The 23,723-nt window shown below is 36.3% G+C and overlaps 1 protein-coding gene and 1 pseudogene across 3 annotated transcripts in view; one reads left to right on the top strand and one right to left on the bottom strand.

Moving 5' to 3' along the window:
- SMAP1 (small ArfGAP 1) overlaps positions 1–23,723 on the top strand; it is a 190,165-nt gene that overhangs the window by 16,938 nt on the left and 149,504 nt on the right. The window lies entirely within an intron of this gene.
- LOC124528367 (elongin-C-like) lies at positions 13,937–14,271 on the bottom strand (annotated as a pseudogene).

Raw genomic sequence — 23,723 nt, 5'->3', positions numbered from 1 at the left:
GTTTGAACACAGCTTTTAATTCTGGAAATTATTACCCATTTCAGTTTTATGATTTTAAAAATATAAAAAAACCTGTATTTGTTCAAAAAAAGACCTGTTTATGAGTTTCCTTGAAGATGAAACATTTTGAAATGACAAATGATAATTGATAAGGAAATTCATTTATTTCTGTGACACAGAAAATTTCAGTAATCAAAATGTTAAGCGATGGTCTTACACCAGAACACATTAAAACTCAGGAATTTCATTTATGAATGTATGTATGTATGTATGTATCTATTTATGTATCTATTTGTATAGTTATAGCATTTACCCAAGCAATACAACCTAGGGCTTATCATGATTTGTTTGATAGTTCTTTCCAAGTAACTTAACATACCAAATAAAAAGTCCTAATTGGTCAAAAAGATTTTATTTACAATTTAAATCTTGAGGAAATCTGTTGAAGAACCTGAGAAAGTTTAAAGCACATGCCTGAGTAGGATTATAGATCATTACCAAACTTTAAAAGTTCAAATTATTTAATCAAGTGACAATAAGAGATTCCAAAGGCAAATATGTAGGGTTATATAGTTGTTAGCAAAACTTAGCCCCTTTAATATTGAGAAGTTTAAACCTTAATAAATCAAAGACCTCATAAAAACAAAACATAGAAACTGGGTTTTTTTGTTTTTTATTTTTGGCAGATAAAGACGAAGAGAAAAAAAATCTTTGTTTACATTTTCTTATCAAGAGCAGACCAACAATCCAAGAAAAATGTCTTTTCATCCAAGAGAAAGCAAGCAGACTTTCGGTCTAATGCCAATACTTGTAAAATCCATTCATTTCAACCTTAGTCCATCCTTACCACACGTGAAATTCCTTTCCAAAGATTTCCCTTCACAAACCTTCTACAAATTTCCTTTACATTAGTTTTAATCCCAAGCCTTTTCCCTCCAAACAACCAGTCTCATTTGAGGACAAAATTATTTTCTTTTACCTTCAACAAAAATGTATTCCCGTTTCTTAGATCTTTCTTACACATACAGAGTTACTTCCCTTCTTTCCATCAGTCTTACATTTTGCAGAATTTTAAGTCTTAGAAACCTTAGTCTCCAGTGAAAACTAAGCAGTAACCAACCAGTTCTGCACTGTTATACTGTAATTGTTTAGATGGTAAATTTCTGAATCAGTTAAGCACAAAGCATGTTTTTTCTGACTGATTTAAATATCTTTAGTTTCTCTGCAGTAAGAAGCCAAAAACACAAACCTATGTTCATTTAGTATTTTATCTTATTTAGAAAAGACCTAGATGTCCAATGAATTCAATCCAATTTATCATCTAAGCAAAACGTTAAAGTTTCAGGTTACCAAAGACTTTGATAGCTATCTTCATAATTATCCACAAAAACTTTGAGACAGACAAAATTAACCATCATTTTAAGTCATCCTTTTGCTAACAAATTGCAGCAGAGATATCACAAGCTTATTTGACATTCAGTAAACCTAGGTAGAATAAAAGTTTCAACTAGTTTAAATACCAAATTATATTCTACCTGGGTCTACTTAAAAGTCAATCCATTTTTTCCCCTTTCTTGATTTTTATCTGGAGTACTGGTGGGGAATTCTGAAGTGGGCGATGTTAAGTCCAAAAGTGTGCTCTTTGCTCCTTGACATTGAGGGTGGGAGGAAGACCCAATGGTGCTGGAAGCACAAGGATGGTCAAGGAGCCATTTATGCAAGCTGCACCCAAGGTGGTTCAGAAACAGGAGGAGGAGGAGGGGAAGGCTGAAGGAGGTGAGGTGCTCCCATGAAGGCTGGAGGCCAATAAAAGTCCAGAGGGCAGAGAAAGGGGTTTCCCAGTCTTCCCAGGCAGATAAGCAGATGCAAGTTTTTTCCAGCAACAAATGGAATTTAGGGCAGACCGTGTCAGGCCTGAGAAGACAGGGAACTTCCCTGAAACAAAAGGAGTTTCGGTAGCTGCTTGGGAATATTCCTTAAAGTCCCTGTCCCAAGGTAGACTAACCACAGTTGGCTCCAATTTTAGCTATTAGCCTCAGAAATGAATGAGGGAGAAGCCCCCCATATAACGCTAATTTAATCTGGGTCTATTCGGTGGAGCAGTGAGAGATAGTGTCCCCTTCCTTAGGGATGGCCTGTGTTTCCTGCAGCAACCTGGCTTTTATTAGGAGGAGGCCTGTTTAGACAATTGTAATCCAGTATGTCAGGATGGAGTTTATCAGCTTGGTTCTGCAAGAGTTCCTTAGGTCTGGGCCCTGATTTAGAACCCTAAAGCCCTGGACCTAGGGTACCTCTGTCTATTTGCCCTGTTTCCTGCAGGAGAGATATAATTGATAGATCCTACTGAGGCCATGCAGTGTTACAGGAGATCAGTCCTTTCTTAAATTTTGCAATCTGAGTTGTTTCCAGTGGGTTAAAAGGCATTCCAAGGGGGAGTCCTTAGGAACGGAAGAAGCCTAGAGAAGGTCTGTTACCAACAATCCCCACTGACTGCCTGGTGGCGTCCTATGCAACATATGTCAGAGGTTCCCGGTGTCACAAGCCACTGGAGGTGTCCCTTGAATAACAAATCATTATTGGTCACTGTTCCACTGTAAAGGCCCTGTAGGGGGAATTACTGGTGTCCCTTCACTTCTCCATTGCATTGTAGAATACAAGTGGGTACTGGTGAATGGACCAAAATACCATGCTGTGCCATACCATTCAGGCTGTGCCAGGAAGGCTGTGAAGAACCCATCGTTTTTAACCTATGGAAAACATTAGAAAAGTTTTACAAGGGGGAGTTACCTAATTTTATAATTTAAGTAGTTAGTAGGGGACATTCATGGAAAACAGTAAAGATAAGTAGTCTTTTACAGCCAACTTCTCTAGGAAATGGTGCCTGATTTGGCTTTAATTCAGTTGGGTACTGGTTTTGGCCATTTTCAAGTGGAGGTCTTGCAGCCAGAAGTGGCTAGACCAGGGATGTGGAAGGGATCACATTAGACCAATGAGGATGTAACCTCACACGGGAGTCTGAAGATTGCCAGTTGTTCTGGTGACTTAGGTGGCTGTCCTGTTCTCAAGACAGGAATAAGGACAGGAATAAAGAGAGGACATCAATGTTCTGGGTCTTATTTCCATTCTGGCCAGGGTACTAACTTCCAGCCAAAAAACAGACTTCCTCGTCCCTGTATAGTAGCCGTGGGCTAAGAAGATTGCAGCCTGAATAATCGACATGAAATGTTCCAATAAGATGATACTCCTTGGCATGCCTGGATGGCTCAGTTGGTTAAGTGGCCGACTCTTGATTTTGGCTCAGCTCACGATCTCACAGGTCTTGATTTTGAACCCCACCCTGGGCTTTGCACTGACAGCACGGAGCCTGCTTGGGATTCTCTCTCTCTGCCCCTCCCCTGCTTGTGTTCTATCTTTCTGTCTGTCATAAATATATACATAAATAAACAGTAAAAGAGAAAAAAAAAAAAAGGCCATACTCCTTGAAAAGCCCCTGAAATGAAAGTAAAGGGAGAGGAAAGGAAGTACTCACTAAGTTCGCACCGAGGCTCAGAGTCCAGATGAAAAGACTCAAAGCCTCACTTTGGATGCCAAAATGATGTGGTTTGAAGTGTTGGGGTTTGGATCTAATGGTTAAGAAAGAATTGAGATGTCTTTGGTGCAGAAAGGTGGTTTTATTAAACAATGGCAACAACACCATGAGCAGAAAGAGCTGCGCTGGGGTTGTGAGGAATGACTGATTATATAAGAATCTATCCCGTGGAGGGGAGGGTGATGTTAGGGCTCCAGGAAATTGAGTCTGTAGGTTTCTGGAGATTGCTTTTTTCTTTTAAATCATTAAGACAGTTGTAAACTGATGGAGTCTCTGGCCTGCATGATCTTGATCACTATCAGTTAACCATTTGTTTTTCCCTTTCCTTTGTTCTTGGCCATCCAGGAGTGCCTGAGGAATATCATAGATACCCACCTTGGTGGGTAGTGGTTGTAAAGTGTTAGCTTGTGCTTTGCCCTCAGGTTGCCTTTTGCTCCCTCATCAGAGGCAGGAGAGCTGCAGGAACAGCAAGTAGGAGTTCCTTTTCCGTGGCTAAGAGCAGACAAGTTCTCTAAGAAGGAAGAGTAGTTTATATAGTTAAAATATTAATGCACAATTTAGAGGAAATTTTGATTCAAAACACAGATGAAATGGTTAGTTTGGGACAGGAGAAAAAAACCAGGAAAAATACAGATCAGTTTATGTGGAAGCAGAGTAAGAGGGATCTGGAATCTAAGGGACAGTTAGGTGGTGAAGTCATTTGCTGAGAATAAGGATAGTGGGACTTTGTAGGGGGATTTAAATCTATTCTCTGCATAGAAAACTTGCTAATAGTATGAATTTAAAAATAATTTAAAAGTATTTTAAACTAATCTGTTCCCTTATTGATGGGCATTTGCTTTCTAACATGGTTATGAAGAGTCCTGTTGTCAAAACTTTGTGTACACAAAATTATTTCTTCACAATAAGATCTTCTGTGTAAAAAGTGTATGTTAGAGTATGCTGATTAAAGTGTGTTTGAGTTGTATTGCCAGGAATCTTGGGGCTAGTTTACCTTCCCACCAGTAGTGTACAAAGACTGGCTGACCCTGTGCACACAACCTGTCACTGGGTGTTCATGTTTTTGAAAAGTTTTCTTAACATGATTGGTGAAAATTTTATGACACTTTAATTTCTTAAAATTAATCATTTTAATCGGCTTATTGGTCATTTTTATTTTATGATTTGTCCCCTTCATTTTGGGAGCAGGGGTTGACTGCCTTTTCCAGATTTTTCTCTTGATCAGTCATTAGGCCACAACACAAAATTCGAGGCAACATTCATACCTGTGAGTATAGTGGTAGGCCACACCATTCACTCCTAGATTCTATAAGCAGTGAATGAATCTTAAGATTCATTAAGTGATGGTGGAGTACTTTGGGAAGATTTTCAGGCCCGTATCTACGTTTTTTTCTTTTTTCTTTTTGGTAACCATAAAATTATAGACAGTTTAGAGATAGAAGAGACCTGTCATGTGCCTAGTCTAATCTCCTAGTAGAACAATGAAACCTATCATGAGAGATTAGAGGACTTGCTCAAAACTTTGCAACAATGAGAGAATTTGGGAGTGAACCTGTTCCTGGGCTATTGCCTTCTGAATCCATAAATGAATGTGTTACTCTTCAGTTTTATAAAAGGTAACTCTCAGCTTTTTAATTTTTTCATTTTCTTTACATTCACAATCTATACAGTGAGAAGGGTTGTAAGTTATGCATTTTTATGCTTAACCAAACCCTATCTGTGTAATAATAGGATGTTAAGAAAAAAATTTGGAAATCACAGGAACAGTTACATATTAATTATTTAGTCGTTTTTTTTAAACAGTGATTTGGCAATAAATATAAACATATTTCAAAACTTAGAATGTTGGTTGGTGTCTGCAGTGTTATCTAAAAGCAAATACTATCTCGTGAGATAAATCTGTAAATAGTGCTGAGAATAAGCTTAAAAAAGAGGGATTTTTGTAAATATTGGATATCTTTGTGCTTAAGAGGGAAATTTTGCAAATACAAAGTACTAGAATATTTGTGAAAGAGCAAACAAAATAAAGGAAAGCTGTAATATGCTTGCTCAAACTTTTGAATTTTTAAGCTGAATTTTTTAATGATGCCATATCACCTGAATAAAGTAAGAAATAGGTTTGACAAGGCTTAAACTTTAGTAGGACAGTCAGGTGAAGCATGGATTGTTCTTAAAATTAAGCTTCATTTCATTTTTCCCTTTTATTTTATACCATCCTGATGACTAGTGAATCCTTAAATTATTACCACCATTTAATTTCTTTGCCACAGTAAATTAACATTTGAAAAATGGCAGGGGAATACTTTTTTGTTTTTGTAGTTTTTGTGGATTTTAAAGTTTTCCAGTGTCCTTGTAATATTTTGAACTAATGTACATATTCTTTCTTCGAAAGTTTTAAGATAAAAACAGTTATATACTATATAATAACGTTTCCTCCACAGTATTCTTCCTCTAGTTGACTGTGGGTTGGCAGATTCCTTGCTCTGCTGTTATCCTTGAAAGGACATTACTTTGGTAGCTAAAAAGCATGGGCTTTGAAGGCTTAGTGCTTTGGGTTAAAATCTCAGCTCTCCCATTGCTGCCTCTGTGATTTCATTTTTTTCTTTATCTCCCTCCCTCTCCTCTCTTTCTCCCCTGTCTCCGTCGTTCCTTATAGTGGGAGTGTGGTATTTAAACTTTCTAAGCTTCAGTGTCATTATGTGTAAAATGGCCATACCTGTTGTCACAGGATTATGAGAGTTAACTGAATTTATGAAGTAACGTCTGGCCAAAATAAGGGTTGATAAATGATAAGGGTGTGATAATTATGTCAGGTCTTGTTTTTTTAAAGCAGTTATAGTCATTTATTCATTTTATTACTTTGCAGGAAACATTTGTGAATTATATTTTGTTTGGTAAATAATGTAATTGAGCAGATTCTGAGCACAAGAGTACTTCATGGAAAGTTCAGGAAAAGAAGGTAGTTATCTTTATCTTTTTTAACCCTTTATGTGCTGGTCCACTAGAGTAGACATTAGAGGTATACAACAGAAGCCCAGCTCTGCCCTGCCATTTAGGAGTCTACTTTGAGGAGAAAGGCAGGCCATAAGCACAAATACTATAAATATAAATACATATGTAATGTGTATTTATACTATATATGTGTATATAGTCTGGATATCTGAGTGGAGGGGGTAGTGCAAACATTGAGTGTTATAGAGGTTCAGAGAAAGTAAAAATCACCAAGAGCAGGAATTGGGGAAGGCTTTTAACAAAAAAGGTAGTTCTTGAAAAGGATAAGCGTGGCTAAGTTATTCTAGGTAGGAAGAAGCTGGAAGCAGGCTTGTCCATATACTTACTTAGTGCACATGCTTTTTATGTTCCTAGAAGCAGGTATAGGTACCAGGCAGAAATGTAGGAGAGTGGATAGACAAGGGAGTGATTATTGTTTTGGGAGTCATTTGCCTGGAAATGTTTACCACAGCCATGAATGGATTAGACACAGATCAGAGGGTCAGTGACCAAGACATGGGGAGGCAGCAGTCAGAAGTGGAATCACTGAGGGAACTCAATAGTGGCCTGCAAGACTGCAAGGAAAACCAGAACAGAGAAGCTTCAGGACAAGGGGGCTTTCAGAAGTTGGTATGTAACAGGGAGAAAGGAAAAATTAATTGTAATAGGCATGTAAAGGGGCTAGAAAAGGTCTCTCTCTCTCTCTCTTTTTTGTTGTTTCTGGATATTTTCTTTGTTCTTAGAAAAGGGCATTTAATTTTGGTAGACATTAAAACTATTTCCGAAGCACTTTATGAAAGTGTGTGTTGTGAAACTCTTCAGAGCTTGTTTTCCACCCTTTGTACAGTAAGAGTCGAGAAAAGTGAATCTTTAGTATGTTGGCACTGTTTCTCAAGTTTTTCTCAGGAAACTGTTACCTTTTTTTTTTTTTTAAACATTGATGAGGGAGCAAAAGGCAAGCTGATGGCAGAGCATAAGCTAACCTCCCACTCCCGCAGGTGGGGATATGTGTGACGTTCCTTAGGGACTCGTGGACGCCCAAGAACAAAGGAAAAGGAAAATCAAATGGTTAGAGATCACAATCATGCAGGACAGAGTCTCCATCAGTTTGCAACTGTCTTAATGATTTAAAAGAAAAAAGTAGTCTCCAGAAACCTAGACTCAATTTTCTGGAGCCCTGACATCACCTTCCCTTCCATAGGATAGAAAATCTTACATAATCATTCACTTTTCACAACCCCAGTGCAGCTCTTTCTGCCCACGGGTCCTGTTCCCATTGTTTAATAAAACTATCTTTTTGTCCCGAAGAAGTCTCAAGAATTCTTAGCTGGTGACTCTGAACCCCCCCACTACTTAAAAATTACATCAGCACCGTTGCCACATTTCATTGTTTGTTTTGGTTTTGGCATTTAGTTTACTTTTGAAACAAATGCTTTGTTTTTTTCATGGAATTTTGATAACTTTTATATTCTATGAAGAAAATTCTTTAGAATTTATTTTGTGGCCTAAGGAATATTGTAGTATATATGTAAATGGCCTTGAAAATGAGGCTTGACTGACATTTTGTCACGGTTATTTTGTTTTATTTGAAGGATTATAGTTAACTCTTGGATCAACTGATAAAATTGACAAAAACTTGTTTCTGGGGTGACCTCTCAGTTTCTTTTTGAAAAATATGTTTATTTTTAGCAGATTTTCTCCCTTACCTCCAAGAAGTACAATTCCTTTTGTGTAAGTTAATATACTAATGTCTTTTGATTCAGTGCTATTGGACTTTTGGAACATTTGAAATTGGTGTTGAGGTGTTTATTATGTATATCTGCCCTCTGCTGGTGAAAATGCATTATTGCTCTTAATAGCTTCAGTAATTTATTTGAATGAAGCGATACTCTGTATCAACAGTGACCATAAAATTACATTTGGAAAAAAATACATTTATCATTTGAAAGGAATATTTTTTTTAGGATAGTCCTGTGTAATGAATTATTCTGCCTAAAAGGCCAGTAGTGTCGTGGGTGAGAAATGCATACCCACTACACTAATGATTATTTTTACATCGTTTGTGTTTGTATTCTTTTTTGAAATTTTTTGAAAGTTCTAGACCTATTCTGTCTAATGTGGTAGCCAATAGCCATATTTGGCTATTTAACTGAGGTTACATTTTCAGTTCCTTATTCCCACTAGCCACATTCAAGGCTTAATAGCCACCTGTGGCTAGTAGCTACCATGTTGGACAGTGCAGATTAAAGAATGTTTCCATATCACAGTTCAATCAACAGTGTATTCTAATGTTTAAAATTTAAATAACAAGGATTATTTTAATGAAGTAGTTCTTACGGTTGCAATGAATTTCTTTCTTTGCCATGTACCTTTGGATGTGTAATGATAGTGATACTGGTTTTGATTTGCATTTCCCTAATAGCGAATGCTTTCAAACATCTTCTCACATGCTTATTTTGCCATCTGTATGTTCTCTTCAGTGAAATAAATCTATGTTTTTTATTTCTAATAGAGGTTTTTTTTTACTGTTGAGTTTTTTTATACACTTAAGACTTTTTTTTTTTAATTTTTTTTTTTTAACGTTTATTTATTTTTGAGACAGAGACAGAGCATGAACGGGGGAGGGTCAGAGAGAGGGAGACACAGGATCTGAAACAGGCTCCAGGCTGTCAGCACAGAGCCCAACACGGGGCTCAAACCCACTGACCGCGAAATCATGACCTGAGCCGAAGTTGGCCGCTTAACCGACTGAGCCACCCAGGCGCCCCAAGACTTTTTTTTTTTAAGTTTATTTATTTTGAGAGAGATAGAGACAGCGCGAGTGGGGGAAGAGCAGAGAGGGAGAGAGAATCCCACACAGGCTTCAAGCTGGCAGCACAGAGCTGTACAGGGGGCTTGAACTCAGGAAACCCCAAAATGATGACTTGAGCTGAAACCCAAGAGTGGGATGCTTAACCTACTGAACCACCCACATGCCCTTCCCCCCCCATTGTCAAGATACTATTGAGTTTTGAAAGTTCTTTATATATTTTAGATACTAGTTTATTGTTAGATATGCATATATTTTCTCATATTCTGTAGCATGTGTTTACATCCTTTTCACATGGTCTGTTACAGTTTTGATAAGGTCCAGTTTATTAATTTTCCCTTTTATGGATTATGTTTTATGGCAAGTCTGAGTACTGTTAACCCAAATTCTGAAGCTTTCCTCCTATGCTCTTTCCTAAAAATTTTACGATTTTATATTTATGGCCATGATTCATTTTGAGTTGTTTTTGTATATGATTCAAGTTATGAATCAAAGTTAATTTTTTTGCATATGGGTTTTCAGCTGTTCCAGCACCATTTCTTGAAAAGATTATCTTTGAATCTCCTTTGCACCTTTCTCAAAAAACCGTATGTCTCTGGGAGTAATTCTGGATTTTGTTATGCTCCATTGATTTGTTTACTTTTATGCTAATATTACAATATCCATGTTACTGTAACTTTATAATAAGTCTTGAAGTCAGATAGTGTAAGTCTCTAACTTTGTTATTCTTTTTCAAAGTTGTTGTTGCTATTCTAGGTTCCCTGAATTAACATATGAATTTTAAAATCAGTTTGTCAGTTTCTACAAAGTAATCATCTGGGCTTTTAATTGGAATTGCTTTGAATATGTAAATTCATTTGGGAGAAAATTGACATCTCTAACAGTATAGAGGCTTTCAGTCCATGAGCATATATATCTCTCCATTTATTTAGATTTTATTTCTTTCAGCAATATTTTGAAAATTTCAGGATACAGGTCTTTTCTCAGATTTATTTATTTATTTTTAGAAATTAAAAATTTTTTACTGTTTATTTAGTTTTTAGACAAAGAGACAGAGTGCCAGTGGGGGAGGAGCAGAGAGAGACAGAGACAGAATCTGAAGCTGTCCACACAGAACCCAACACAGGGCTCAAACTCACTAGCTGTGATATCATGACCTGAGCCGAAGTTGGACGCTTAACTAAGCCACCCAGGTGCCCCTTGTCAGATTTATTTTTAAGTAGTTTTTATTTTTAAATGTTATTGTAAATGGATTTTTTAACATTTCAATTTTTGATTATTGTTGGAATATAGAAATACAGTAGGTTTTTGCATTTTTATCTTGTATTCTGCAACCTTGCTAACCTCATGTATTTGTTTTAGTAACTTTAAAAAAAAAATAGAATCAGATCTCCTACCTAGCTGATTTGTTATCCTCAAATAAAGACAATTTTTACTTCCTCTCCAATTTGGATGCCTTTACTTTTCTTTTTCCAACCTATTTCACTAGCTAGAATTTTTAGTAAAGTAGGAGTGGTGACAGTGGACTGACTTCCTTGTCTTGTTCATGATGTTAAAGGAGAAAGCATGCGCACTTTCGCCCTTAAATATGTGTTGACCAAAGGTTTTTCACAGATTTTCTTTTGTGGAATCGAGGAAGTTCCCCTCTATTTTTAGTTGTCAAGACTTTTGAATATCAGAAAGGGATGTTGAATATTATCAATACTTTATCTGCATATATTGAGATCATAGTTTTGTTGTTGTTCTTTAGTATAGGGAATTACCTTTAATTTTGATTGAATGTTAAACTAACCTGCATTCCTGGGACAAACCACACTTGGTCATGATGTATTATCTTTTTCATATATTCCTGGATTTGGTTTGCTAAAACTTTATTAAGAATTTTTGCAAATATCTGTGAAGGGTATTGATCTTTAAGTTTCATTTCTTATGATGTCCTTGTCTGGTTTTGGTATCAGGGTTATGTTGGCCTCATAGAATGGATTGGGAATTACCTCCTACCATTTTATCCCCCCCCCCCCCCCCCCCCGCCCAGTTTCCTGAAGACTTGTGTAGAATTTGTATCATTCCTTAATTGTTTGGTAGATTTCCCTAGTGAAACCATCTGGGCCTAGAAGTTTTGCTGGAAGGTTTTTAACTATAGATTCAATTTCTTTAATAGATACTGGGTTATTCAGGTTTTTTCTTGTGGAAGGAGCTCATTTGTGTCTTTCAAAGAATTGGTGAATTTCTTAGCATAAAGTTGTTCATAATATTTACTTGTTATCTTTCTAATATCTGTAGAATCTGTAGTGATGCCACTTCTCTTATTCCTGTTATTGGTCATTTGTGTTTTATCTCTTTTTCCTAATCATTTGGGTTAAAAGATTTATCAATTTTAATAATATTCTCAAGGAATCAACTTGTATTTTCATTGACCTTGGTTTCCTTGTTTTTTGTTTCATTGATTGCTGTTGTCTTTAAGTCACCTTTGCTTTTGAAAGGTATTTTAGCAGGTAAACAGTTCTCAGTGGACAATATTTTACTTTCAGTACTTTTAAGATATTGTTTCACTGTCTTCTAGCTAGCATTATTTCTGATGAGAAAATTGTCATCATTGTATTTGTTCGTTTGTACATTATGCATTTCTTTCCCCCAGTTGCTTTTAAGATGTTTCTATTCATTTGTAGTTTTAAGCATTTGTTTTAATGTACCTTGGGTGATTTTCATGTTTATTGTCTTTAGGTTTTTTTGAGGTTTATGGTTTTCAAATAATTTAGAAACATTTTTGCAACAAATTAAAAGAAAATTAAAACATTTGATTATAATTTTTCATGCTATAAAATATTTCATGTTTCAAAGATCATCTAATTCTGTTTTCTCTTGTTGAACACATGTTAATTATAGCTTTCTACTCTCAAAGTGATAAAGAATTTGGCTTAATATTTGCATTTTTTCTTTATGCTAAACATGCAACCAAGAATAATATATACCACAGTGTTATTTGTTAAAAATCTTAATATATCAATGTTTTATTGTTTTATTACTGATATCAAAGATAATGGGATTCCTGGGTGGCTCAGTTGGTTAAGCATCTGACTCGATTTCAGCTCAGGTTGTGATCTCAGGATCATGAGTTCAAGCCCTGCATTGGGCTCTGTGCTGGGTGTGGAGCCTACTTAAAAAAACCAAAGAAATAGGGCGCCTGGGTGGCTCAGTTGGTTAAGCATCTGACTTTGGCTCAGATCATGATCTCACAGTTTGTGGGTTGAAGCCCCTTGTTGGGCTCTGTGCTGACATCTCAGAGCCTGGAGCCTGCTTCCGATTCTGTGTTTCCCACTTTCTCTGCCTGCCCCCCCCCCCCACCCCGCGCTCTCACTCTGTCTTTCTCAAAAATAAATAAACATTAAAAAATTAAAAAAAGACAAAAGAAACCAAACCACCTCCCCCCACAAAGATATTAAATGGGCTTATTTAGCCATCTTTATTATTTGTGAACTTGAAAGAAAGTAATTGAACTCTGTAGCTAATTCAGAATATCATTTTAGCCAATAGTTTCTGCCTTCACCATATCAAAGGCTTTTTAAAAGTAACAGTTCTGTATAGAGTCACTAGTTATTTAAATTCTTTTTTCCACATTAAGCTGAAAATTGGTATTAATTGAGCCAGCATCTAAAGAAAGTGAAGAAGAAACAAGTTACTTTTCTTTTTTCTTCTTTCAAGTTTATTTATTTATTTTTGAGAGAAAGCACACATGCAGGGAAGGGACAGAGAGAGGGAGAGAGAGAGAATCCCAAACAGGCTCTGCACTATCAGTGTAGAACCCAAGGTGGGGCTCCAACTCACAAACTGTGAGATCATGACTTGAGTGGAAACCAAGAGTCAGATGCTTAACTGACTGAGTCACCCAGACGCCCCACAAGTTACTTATTTTTTTAATTATTTATTTATTTATTTTGAGAGGGAGAGAGAGAGTGTGCAAGGAGGTGAGAAACAGAGGGAGAGAGACACAATCCCAAACGGCCTCAGCACTGTCAGTGCAGAGCCTGACTCCTGGCTTGAACTCAGTATCCGTGAGATCATGACCTGAGCTGAAATCGAGTAGGATGCTTAACTGACTGAGCCACATGGGTTCCCCCAAATAACTTTTTGTACAAAAAGTAGTTTTGTGTAGTTAGCAATAAGCACAAACTCTGAATAAGTTGAGTATTGATTATATGTTTTTTCTTAAGCTGTGATTTCATTCATTTCACTGGGCTGTTCAAAACTGTTTAGCGGCTCTTCTTGCTAATAGTATAAAATCAAATTTAGAAGTCAAGTCTCTCTGCAATGTCTTCAGGCTGTATTTTCACTTATGCTGTCCTCCCTTGTTTTCTGTTAGGTACTGTTGATCAAAGATACTGTGAGTTCCCACCTCTACATGTGTGCTTGGTTTTTGTTGTCAGGGCCTTTGCACTTACACAAAGAAAACTTTGCTGTTTTCTTTCTAACTGGCTCCTTGCTTTAGGAATTTATTTGTTATTTACTTACCTATCTATGTATGTGTTTGTTAATTAATTATAACTTATTTAACTATTTGGGAGGTTCACAGCCATCAGCAGTTCCAGTAAAATTTCAGTTGGGAATTTTGGAATCTCCATGGAGTTGTCAGTGTAGTGAACCTTGTAGGTAAAATACATGCATACTTTTGATAGCACATGTGAAAGAATCTGTCTAAAATTGTCTTAATTACTTTTGTTCTCTGCAAACCGAGCTGGGTCACTCAACATGGCTTTACTGTTTCAGATGTTAGTGCATGCTCTCTTTTGACAATAAATTCATGACCACCTGAAGATACCAATTTGACACTCATGGCATCCGTCAGGTCTTCACAGCCACCATAGGTTTTCTCTTCTCCATCCATTATGTTCTTATGAAATTCTACTTTACTTCCACAGGAACCTGGTGAGGCGGGGATGCACAGTCTGTTGCCCGCTTTCGCCTATAGAAAGTGCCTAGGGCTCTGTTTAAATGCCACTTTATCAGTGCTGTCTTCCCTGACCACTGTACTTAAAATAGTATCCATTCTTCTTTTTAAGCACTTCTTATCCTCCTTACCCACTTAATTTTTTTCCTCCATAGATTTTATCTTAAAATCTGACATCTTATCCATTTTATAACTTGTTTGTTTCTCTGTCTTGCTCCACTGGGATATATAGTTCTTGAAGGAAGAGACTAAATCTGCTTTAGTTCCCAGCTCGATCCCTAGCATCTAGAAAGTTCTTGGCACATAGTAAGCATTCAGCACATATTTGATGGCAGTAACTCAGTGAATGAGTGAATGAACAATTAACCTTCTGAGTCTTTTCTGCTCATCCAGATCTCATCTATATTTCCAGGCCCATTTCCAAGTTACACTTCATTCATGAAACTGTCTTTGAATGAAGGCTGCCTCCCAACTACTTCAGCTCATCATGGTATTTTCTTCCTTTAAACTCATGGCATTTTCGTATCACTGTAAGAATTTTCTAATAGATATAGTTGCACATGATTGGAGTAGTCTCTAAATTTGGGACAATTTTATTACTTGAAATGTTTACAGAGTGACAGACTGGCCTTGTTGGTGGGGGGGACAGGAATTCATATATATAGTTCTCTTTGTGCTAAGTGCTTGTTTAATTTTGAGGGACCCTAAGAGATAGATGAATTCACCCTATTTTGTAGTTATGGAAACTGATATTTAGAGACGTCATATGTTTTGTCTATAGTTCCATAGTCATAAATGTCTGATAGGTGTTTCAAAACCAGGTCTTTTTTTGTAAAAGAGCTTTTATGCTGCCTCATTGAGTAACTTCTTCATGAACTCAAGGTCTATTATAATTGTGTGAAGTTTGGTATTTTTACTATTGAATGAAGGCCTGAATGGCATAGAATTACAGCATTTGGTTAGGAAGAGAAAATGTTTGAATAATTGTATAATTAGAAACAGAGAAGGGAACCAAAAGGGAAACACAGGCACCAAACTTTATCATTCTGTTCATATCTTGGCTTGGTGATTGGTCAAGAATTTGACAACAAAGTTGGTTGATCTTATTTTGATTTAAGACTCATTTATTGCTATGGCTTATTCTTCGATTTTTGTTTTTAGATGATCTAAGTGATCTTACTTAAAAATTAAAATGAAAAATCTATTAAGCCAAAATCTAGAGGGTAATAACTACCATGTATAATTGGGAGGTATGTTAATTAAAGTTAATACTTATCAAGAACTTATCTGTGTCAGATACTGTTATTTTGTGTACATTACCTCATTTAATGTTTTCTGTGACCATTGTCAAATATCTGTTTTCTGCACCATTTCACAAATAAAGAAGCTAAAAGCTTAGGAAGTGTGTCCCAGCCCACAGTGAAATGGTGGAGTCAGCAGTGGCCTCAAACTTTTTGTCTCTGAGACACATTGAGGAAAAAGCATTTTGCATGGTGCCTCAATATATATATACATACATACAACTGAAAGAAATGTTTCTTGAATAACATTTATTCTTACTGTAGTATTGCACATTCTGTTTTGTTATGTTTACTTCAGAATAGCTATAACATATATATGGTCATTATCTGCAGTCTGAAAATCTCTGCTATGTTCACTTCCTGACTGTACAATAGTAACCCACTTTTGGTTTCTTTACTTGCTTGTATCCTCTTTATTATAACTACCAACTTATATTTTGATAGCAGAAACAAAAAAAATTAAGTCTTGTAGTGAAAAAAGGTTACTTCCCCCCACTTAGGCTTTTCATTTTAAGCTAAAACTGATGAACTAATTTCTTGTTTTTAGTGGAGATCATGTTTATTGATATTGCATTTTTTGAACTTGCCTTTTCTCACGGTTTCATGTGGACCAGATATATACCATAGTAAACTGTTTCTGAAAGAAACTTTTATCTAGCTGCACAGAGGGTGATTTGGTAAACTACTATAGGATCTGTGTAAAATAGAGATTAAAGTGGGTTCATAGTATTGTTTAGATTGTACTGTCATTCCATTTATTTTCTGGACACTTGAAATATTCACATATTTTAAAAAAATTATGTGACCCTACTTGTATTTAATAAATGCTTTTGTATTAATGAACAAATGGAAATAAATTAAATCTTTCTCATACTGCCATATGGTGCCCCCATTAATCAAAATTAAGATACCTATCCACGATTTTCTGAATTATTTTATGTGATGAGTATTTCTAGAATTTTGGCATGAATGTGTATCTAATAATAATGGGACCTAGAATTCAGGAATGAAAGAAAAAAATAGAATAATTGAGTTGCTAATAAATAGGCCTAGGGTATATTAAATAAACCAATGTTTAATATAGTTTCTAGAATTTAACATTGGGAATTAGAATAATATTAGAATAAAATGTAGGATTAAGAATTGTTGGGGAGGAAACATTTTCTTTACCCTTCAGAATTCTTCTGGCTGGTCTAAGAATTAAATTGACATGAGAGATAGATTAACAGGAGAAAATAAAATTTAATTCATATGTGTGGAAGCCATTGAGAGTATGGTCTTATTTTCTTCTTACTTTTGCCTTGACCAGAAGAAAATAAAACACTTATTTTTAAAAGTGAATTATTTTGGCATTTAAAAAGACTTGAAAACAGACATTTAAAACTTAGTATTAAAAATGCATAAATCTAACACATTTTCAAGTGGTACTTTTAGGTGAATTTGTTTCTAGTTACACTGTTTAATAGAACTATGGCATTTTTTTCTTTAATATATTGGGGAGACATATTTGGGTATTAATTCTCATTTTTCTTAGGTATTTTTACCTAAAGGTCTTTTTTTTTCTTTGTTTTTAGAGAGTGCACACGTGCATGCACGCGTGCGTGCACATGCACACAAGTTGGGGAGGGGCAGAAGAAGAGGGAGAGAGAGAATTTAAACAGGTTCCATGCCCAGCATGGAATGGAGCCTGATGTAGGGTTCCATCTCACCACTGACCATGAAATCATGACTTGAGCCAAAATCAAGAGTCAGACAATTAACTGACTGAGCCACCCAGGTGCTCCTACCTAAAGGTCTTAGAAGACTATAAATGCATGAGGATTCCAGAAAAAATATGTTAAAATTTAAGTTTAATGTATTATTTTCGTGCTGTTGATTGGGAAATAAAAAGTTATATGACTTGCTGATTTTTCTCAGAGCAGATTTTGTTAAATGACAAAAACAGAATATTTTATTAATTGTTCCCTTCTCCACACAAGCTGTGTTTCCTGTATTTTTATTTTTTCTTGGTCATTGGTACTAGGGTAAATATATATAAAGTTTTCTCCCATTTCAACTTAAAGACTTTCTTTGTTCAGTGGTCATTAGGCATATCATTATATACAGCCCTACTTCAGTCTTAACTTGTAAGGAAATTCTTGAGTATAAGTTGATTCCCTTTGCCGCATTTACTTTTTGCCCACAAGCCTAGACTAATCTTGTATTTCTGATAACCATGATCCATTTTTCTAGTGGCATTTTTCTCACAAGGCTCAGAATTAGAAAATTTCCTTTTTGTCTTGCCTGTGGAATATATGTGAAAATCTCTTTTTGAGATTTGCAAAAAATTATACTGCTAGAAACTTTAGAAAGAAATGGACAAATTAACAAAACAAGACAATAAAATCCAAAATGTAATAATTCTTCTTAAGTGGTTAGGAGAAATCTTAAAAAAAATTTCAGTATTACTAGAAGTTGGGCTAGGGAAGTAGGTGAAGCTGACCATGAAGGGCCTTGTTAAGTGATGCTTAGGGGAGTTAAACTTTATCTGATGGTTTGTAAGTCTGAAAAGCAGTGTTTATATCCAGGAGGTTATTTCAGAGGACACTGTAGTAGTCTAGGACTCTAGATGATGAGATCTTGAACTGGGGCAGAGGCCCAGCTGGAATGAGATTAGTCATGGATTTGAAAAAAATTAAAAAAATAAAATGATTAGGGTGTTTGCTTGATGGAATGGTTATGGATGATGCAAGAAAGAGGAGTTAAGAATGACTTCTTTATTTCTCCCCTTAAGTCATTAGCTGGGTAGTGTTATTACCAGCTGAGTTGGAGGAATCAGGAAGAGCTGTGTGAAAAGGAGGGTAAGAGGGAAGAGTTAAGTGGAGAGGTGAATTTCATCTTGGGCATGTTTAATTGGTGATGGTGTGGTGTCCAGATTGGTTATTAAGAATTTGATGCTGGGGCGCCTGGGTGGCGCAGTCGGTTAAGCGTCGGACTTCAGCCAGGTCACGATCTCGCGGTCCGTGAGTTCGAGCCCCGTGTCGGGCTCTGGGCTGATGGCTCAGAGCCTGGAGCCTGTTTCCGATTCTGTGTCTCCCTCTCTCTCTGCCCCTCCCCCGTTCATGCTCTGTCTTTCTCTGTCCCAAAAATAAATAAACGTTGAAAAATTAAAAAAAAAAAAAAAGAATTTGATGCTTAGCGGGGTGCCTGGGTGGCTTAGTTGGTTGAACACCTGACAATGTCAGCTCAGGTCATGATCTCACAGTTCATGAGTTCAGTTTGTGAGTTCGAGCCATGCATCAGTCTCTGTGCTGACAGCTTGGAGCCTGTCTGCCTCTCTCTGCTCCTCCCCCACTCACACTCCATGTCTCCCTCTCAAAAATGAATAAGCATTAAAAAAAAAATTAAAAGAATGTGATGTTTAGAGAAGAGATATGTCACATTTTCTCAATTATAAAAAATACTTTCTTGTATTTCTGATATTGAGAAGTCCCATAATCTATGTACCTTTAATGTGTTATTTCTCCTTAAAAACTATTATTTTATATCATATATAATCAGTGGAATGGGAAGTGCAGATTTTGGCCTTTTAATAATAGTAGGTGATATTAGCAGGAAAAGTGTGGGATACAGGGAAAAGGCCTTACTAGTCTTACAAAAATGATTTGTAAGTACAGAGTGCTTTCATGTGGATTTTGTCATTTGAGGTTCATAGTAGTCATTTGATTATGGAAGATGGTGGTATTTTCACTTTCAGATGAAGAACCTGACGTTCGAAGAAGTGTAAATACAGAGATAATTTTTTCTTAATTATTTTTATTATAGTTGTCTATGGAATGATAATTTATTATTCATTTCTACAAATGAAAGCATATAATAAGATGAAGGAAACTATTCATGCAGTACTCTCCCTCACCCTTTTTCCACTCTTCAAATGTTAACATTTTACCACATTTGTTTTCTTTTTCCTGTATGTATACTTTAATTTTTTTCCTGGACTCTTTGAGATATGCTCCTGTATTCCTAAATACATCAGTGTTTATCTTCTAAAAACAAGGACTTTCTTACATAACGACAGTACAGTTACCAACATGGGAAATTACCTTGATACTATTATCTGATCTATAGATATTACGCTGATTTCACCAGTTGTCCCAGTAATGCGAGGAATAACTTTTTGATTTGTCAGATTCAACAAATACGAATGAAAAGAGTGTTAGGAAAATAAGCAAGCTTTTAGATTGATGTTAGAGCATTTGTAAACAGTCTGCTTTCCTAAGATAATTAATGGACATAAGTCTTTGAGTATAGTTCCCTCCTCTGTATCCTGCAGTTAGACTTTGAAGTTTGGAGAGATTAGGGGGTAGACTACTTTTTGTTTTTGCCTTACAACCTCTTCCCATGCCTGATGGAATAGTAGCCCATGCTCCAAACTTTCTTTGGAGGAATCTTAGCAGTATTTTTCTTATTTAGCTTTATCTATTTCTCTCTTGTCTTTGTTTCATACTTACTAAGCATGTGCTGGGCACTGAATTAAAGTGCTGGAAGTCTGTAGATGTAGTGATTATGATGGTTTATTCTCAAATAGTTTGAGCAACAGCCATTTACAAATATTTCGTAGTAAATGTTTTATTACTATATTTGATGTAGGGGTGTAAAAGTAGCCCTTCATAGACCCTAAAAAACAAACAAAACCTCATTGGTAATTCTTAAAAAAAATTTTTTTTTAAATGTTTACTTATTTTTGAGGGGCACCTGAGTAGCTCAGTCAGTTAAGCATCCAACTCTTGATTTCAGCTCAGGTCAGGTCATGATCCCACAGTTAATGGGTTCCAGCCCCGCATCGGGCTCTGTGCTGGCAGTGCAGAGCCTGCTTGGAATTCTCTCTTTTCTTCTTTCTCTTGCCTCTCCCCTGTTCTTCCATGCTCTCTTAAATAAACTAAATAAATAAGAATAAATGTTTATTTATTTTTGAGAGAGAGACAGAGTGTGAGCAGGGGAGGGGCAGAGAGAGAGGGAGACACAATCTGAACTCAAGCTCCAGGCTCTGAGCTGTCAGCACAGAGCCCAACACGACTTGAACTCATGAACGGTGAGATCATGACCTGAGTCAAAGTGGGAAACTTAACATACTGAGCCACCCAGAAACCCTTCATTGGTAATTCTTAAACATGTCTTAAACATTTCTTAAGGTATGCCTAAACGTGAGGAAGGCATATCCACTTCCTCAGGTCCTTTGTGTTTATTGTTCCTATTGCCTTAATTCCTCTTGCCCAGATAGCTGCATGGTGTGTTCCCCTACTTTCTTCAGATCTGTGGTGAAATACAAATTTTCCTGACCAAATAACAATTACCTTTCCCTTCCTTCTTTCCATTTTTCCTTTATTTTTCTCCATAATACTCACTGCCATTGACATACTGTTACTTTTACATGTTTGTGTACAGCTTTCTGTTAGAATATAAGCTCCATGAGGGCAGGAGTTTATCGGTTTTATCACTGAATCTCCAGAGTCTTAAACAGTAGTGCCTTGAAATAGTAAGCATTCAGTAAATATTTGTTGGTTAAATACACGTGCTGCTATTCTGACTGTAACAGACTTAAGGAAAAAAAAAAAACATTTCTGAGGGAATTAAATGTTATAACTTTAATGCTTTTTCTGAATAGAGAGGTTTTAAAATTCCTTTGTTCTAGAACTTTTCTTTTAAAGGTTTATATTCTATTCGGTTATTGGTTTGGTTGTACATAAGGTTCTTAGCAAATAAGATACTGAAGAGAAACAACTGTAGTGTGTTAAAAGTTGATTTTTTTTTAATAAAACAAAAATATTCTTTTCTTACCATTTAATGTCAGTTTTGTTTCAGACGAATTGTAGAAGAAATTAATTACCTCTGTTGTTGCAGGCGATCTTTGCACTTACAGGGCTTTTTTTGTTTGAGGTTTTTTGTTTTGTTTCCGTTTTTGTTTTTGTTTTGTTTTTAAGATAGGAAATTTCTGTGAGCTCAGTTTTTAGTAATCATAATCGCTTGGCTGCTATCAATGCTTCATATTCCAGCCTCCAGGAAGTGATTGATTAAAACAGCATGATCCTTCTAATCAGCATTGTAGTGATTCTTTGAAGCTTGTAAAGCCACTTAGGAACTGTGATTATCAAATGTCATCCCTACATGTCATCTTTAACAGTACTGATGCTACTTTATAGGAAAACATGAATTTGAGGTAGGTTAACCATAGGTGACTAGGTCATACCAAAATATGTTACTTTCAGATTTTAATAAAAGGAATATTTTAAAGAACATTTTATTTCCTTCTTAGTAAAACATTGTATGTTAAATAATATTTAAAAAAAATTATTCTGTTGAGTGTATTTGCTGAAAGAAATGGTTTGACACTTGTTGAAATACTACTTATGGAACTTCTCTTTAAACTTTTTGGTTTTATGCTGAAACCTTTTTAATAGCACCTGCATCCATGACTTCTTGCCTGACATTTCTGTGTTTCTGCCAGGGCTCTATATCCTGAGATCATCAACTAGTATATTCTCAACTTCAACTTCTACTTCTACTACTGGCTGCCATTCTTTTTTTCTGGTAAAGTAAGGGAAAAGCAATAAAAATAATGTGTGATGTTCATGTCTACATTTAAAGAAATGTACACAGGATTTTTAAAAAAAATTTTTTAATGTTTATTTTTGAGAGAGAGAGAGACAGAGAGATACAGAGCACAAGTGGCAGACGGGCAGAGAGGGAGACAAGAAACCAGAACCAAAGCAGTCTTCAGGTTTTGAGCTGTCAGCTCAGAGCCTGTCGTGGGGTTCGAACTCATGAACTGTGAGATCATTACCTGAGCCAAAATCAGACATCCAACCGACTGAGTCATGCAGGCACCCCTACACAGGTTTTTTTTTTTTTTTTAAAAAGCCTTATTGTGATATAATTTGCATACTATAAAGTTTATAGTTATAAACTATATATACTTATATAAACTATATACACTTATATACTTACATAAACTATATACACTTATTTTAAGTGTCTAATTCAGTGATTTTTTTAATGTTTTAACAGAGTTTTGCAACTATCACCATAATAAAATTTTAGAACATACCGTTATTCCCAAAAGACCCCTCTTCATGCTTGTTTGTAGTGATTCCCCTCCCTGCAACATACATGTACAGGTTCTTTTGCAAGGTTGTAGTTCACCTGTTTACAAGGTAGAAAACATGTTTTCATGGGTTGTTGCTTGGTTTTCTTTCTGATCAGCAAGACCTAGCTGACCATGAACAATGAAAGGCTAATCAGAACTTTCGGGTAAAGAACAAAAGGCCTTGTGATAGCAAAAGAGAGCTTCTTCCTTGTTTCATGTTTGATTGTGGACAATATTTTGATGCAGGCTATTCTCTTTAGTATCTTTTTTCTTTTATTTTTTAAAGTTTTATTTATTTATTTTGAGAGAGAGAGAGAGAGCAAGCAAGCAGGGGAGGGGTAAAGAGAGGGAGAGAGAATCCCACGATGTGCTGAAACTCAGGAACCATGAGATCATGACCTGAGCTGAAGTCAAGAATCAGGTGCTTAACCCTCTGAGCCACGTCACCCTGGAGCCTCTCCTTTTTTTTTTTTTTTCCAGTTTATTTATTTATTTTGAGAGAGAGATACAGAGAGTGAGAGAGTGGGGGAGGAGAAGAGAGAGGGAGAGACAGAATCCCAAGCAGGCTCTGCCTTGTCAGGGCAGAGCCTAGCGCGGGCGGGGCTCAAACTCAAAAACTATGAGATCCTGACCTGAGCTAAGATCAATAGTCAGACTCTTAACCAACTGAGCCACCCAGGCATCCCATCTTTAGGATCCTTTTTTTTTATTATTAAAAAAAAATTTTTTTTGTTAATGTTTTACTTATTTTTGACAGAGAGAGAGACAGAGCATGAGCAGGGGAGGGGAGGGTCAGAGAGAGAGGGAGACACAGAATCTGAAGCAGGCTCCAGGCTCTGAGCTGTCAGCACAGAGGCCGATGCAGGGCTCGAACTCACAGACCGCGAGATCATGACCTGAGCCAAAGTCGGACGCTCAACTGACTGAGCCACCCAGGTGCCCCTAGGATCCTTTTATTGTGTGTC

This window comes from Lynx rufus, unplaced genomic scaffold (genome assembly GCF_022079265.1).
Source record: "Lynx rufus isolate CCGP_SWC_20201006 ecotype Redwood Valley unplaced genomic scaffold, mLynRuf1.p SCAF_6, whole genome shotgun sequence".
Classification (NCBI taxonomy): domain Eukaryota; kingdom Metazoa; phylum Chordata; class Mammalia; order Carnivora; family Felidae; genus Lynx; species Lynx rufus.
Note: the sequence above shows the minus strand (reverse complement) of the source record. Positions and strands in the feature narration are given on the sequence as shown.